The following is a 3,078-nucleotide window of genomic DNA, read 5'->3' as shown; positions in this document are numbered from 1 at the left end:
ACCTGGCTCCTGGCTTTGGATCGGCGCAGCACTGGCTGTAGCGCCCATTTAGGGGGTGAACCAACGGAAGGAAGACCTTTTTCTCTGTCTCTCTCTCTCACTGTCCACTCTGCCTGTCAAAAAAATAAAAATAAAAAAGAGAAGGAAGGAAGGAGGGAGGGAGGGAGGGAGGGAGGGAAGGAGGGAGGAAAAAGAAGAGAAAATCATTAAGAGGACTGGGTTAATTTTTTTTACAGCTACAAACTTCATACACTTCATAATTACAACTTTAGGAACATGATGATTCTTCCCGCCCTCCCTCCCACCCACACTCCTATCTCTCTTCCTCCTCCCTTTCTTATTTTCAATTAACTTTATACACATATGATTAACTCTATGTTAAAGTTCAACAAACAGTATGATTAAAAAAAAAAAAAACTGTTCCTCAACAGTCAAGACATGGGCTGTTCAAAGTCATTGCTTCTCAAAGTGTCAATTTCACTTCCACAGATTGCCTTTTTGGTGCTCCATTAGTTATCACAGGTCAGGGAGAACATATGGTATGTGTCCCTTTGGGACTGGCTTATTTCACTAAGTATGATGTTTTCCAGCTTCATCCATTTTGTTGCAAATGACCAGATTTTGTTGTTGTTTTTAACACTATGTATTATTCCACAGTGTACATATCCCATAATTTCCTTATCCAATCTTCCCATAATTTCCTTATCCAGTCTTCAGCAGTCAGGGCATTTGGGTTGATTCCATGTTTTAGCTATTGTGAATTGAGCTGCAATAAACATGGGGGTACAGATAACTCTTTCATATGCTGATTTCATTTCCCTTGGGTAAATTCTGAGGAGTGGAATGGCTGGTTCATATGGTAGGTGTGTATTCAGATTTCTGAGGTATCTCCAAACTGACATCCACAGTGGCTTTACCAGTTTACATTCCCACCAACAATGGATTACGGTATGTTTTTCTTTACACCTTCGCCAGTATTTGTTGTTTGTTGATTTCTGTATGAGAGCCATTCTAACTGGGGTGAGGTGAAACCTTGTTGTGGTTTTGATTTACATTTCCCTGATAGCTAGTGATTCTCTGCATTTTTTCATGTGTCTGTTGGCCATTTGGATTTCCTCTTTTGAAAAATGTCTGTGGTCGGCGCTGCGGCTCAATAGGCTAATCCTCTGCCTGCGGTGCCGGCACACCAGGTTCTAGTCCTGGTCGGGGCGCAGGATTCTGTCCCGGTTGCCCCTCTTCCAGTTCAGCTCTCTGCTGTGGTCCAGGAGGGCAGTGGAGGATGGCCCAAGTGCTTGGGCCCTGCACCCCATGGGAAACCAGGAGAAGCACCTGGCTCCTGCCTTCGGATCAGCGTGGTGCGCCGGCCACAGCGGCCATTGGAGGGTGAACCAATGGCAAAGGAAGACCTTTCTCTCTGTCTCTCTCACTGTCCACTCTGCCTGTCCAAAAAAAAAAAAAAAAAATCTGTTTAAGGAGGACTGGGAATCTTAAGAAAGATGTGGCTTCTGGGGCCGGCATTGTGGTGTAGTAGGTTAAACATCTGCCTGCAATGTCAACATCCCATATGGGCACCAGTTCAAGTCCCAGCTGCTCCACTTCCATCCAGCTATCTGCTGTGCCCAGGGAAAGCAGTAGAAGATGGCCCACGTGCTTAGGTCCCTGCAATCTCTTGGAAAACCCGGAAGAAGCTCCTGGCTCCTGGATTCAGATCGGCCCAGCTCCAGCCATTGCTGCCATTTGGGAGTGAACCAGAAGACTGCCAATCCTGTGCAGTGCAAGGTGGACACCCAGTGACAGCTTTCCTTATAGAACTCGGTTTCCACCTCCTGGCCATAGCACTGCTGTGACCATTCTTATTTTAGTGGGCATTCAGTGAAGGTGCAAGTGTCTGAAAACCCCAAAATAGTGGTGGTTTAAGTCAGATAGAAAGTGTAGTAGTCATTAAGACATCCATATACTCTAATCTTTGGGACACACGGACTACATTCTTTTTTTTTAAAGATTTATTTGTTTGTTTGTTGTTTGTTTATTTATTTATTACACAGAGAGAGAAGGAGAGGCAGAGGGAGAGAGAGAGGTCTTCCATCTGCTGGTTCACTCTCCAGATGGCCGCAACAGCCAGTGCTGCGCCGATCTGAAGCTAGGGGCCAGGAGCTTCTTCCGGGTCTCCCCAAGGATGCAGGGGCCCAAGGACTTGAGCCATCTTCTACTGCTTTCCCAGGCCGTAGCAGAAAGCTGGATTGGAAGTGGAGCAGCCAGGATTCAAACAGGCGCCCATATGGGATGCCAGCACTGCAGGCCGTGGCTTTAGTAACCACTATACCACAGCGCCTGCACCACAGACTACTTTCATACCCCTTTGAAGTTTGGTGGTGGGCCATGATCTGCCTTGGTCCGCAAAGTGACCCATGTCTGTTTCAAGTGAAAGCTCCCACAGTCTTCAGTTCCTTGCATTACCTTTGCCTGTCTCATTGATAGCAGAAACATTGCTTGAGAGGCAGCACTGTCACCCTGGCTCTCATAACGAACAGAAACGCTACTGACCGGTAATAGACAGGTGGTGTAATCAAAAAAACAAACTTTTAGGGACTGGCATTTGGCCTAGCAGTTAAGACCCTCATTATGAGGCCAGTGCTGTGGCACAGTAGGTTAAAGCCCGGGGCTGCAGTGCCGGCATCCCATATGTGTACCGGTTGGAGTCTCAGCTGCTCCATTTCCAATCCAGTTCTCTGCTATGACCTGGGAAAGCAGTAGAAGATGGCCTAAGTCCTTGGGCCCCTGCACCCACATGGGAGACCCAGAAGAAGCTCCTGGCTCCTGGCTTCGGATCGCTGCAGCTCCCCGGCCATTGCGGCCATCTGGGGAGTGAACCAGCAGATGGAAGACCTCTCTCTCTGTCTCTACCTCTCTCTAACTCTCTTTCAAATAAATAAAATAAATCTAAAAAAAAAAAAAAGACCCTCATGACACCCATGTCCCATATCAAAGCACCTGGGTTTGAGTCCCAGCTCTACTCCTGAGTCCAGCTTCCTATTAATACAGACCCCAGGAGGCACTGGTGGTGGCCCAAGTGATTGG

This window comes from Oryctolagus cuniculus, chromosome 3 (genome assembly GCF_964237555.1).
Source record: "Oryctolagus cuniculus chromosome 3, mOryCun1.1, whole genome shotgun sequence".
Taxonomy (NCBI): domain Eukaryota; kingdom Metazoa; phylum Chordata; class Mammalia; order Lagomorpha; family Leporidae; genus Oryctolagus; species Oryctolagus cuniculus.
Note: the sequence above shows the minus strand (reverse complement) of the source record.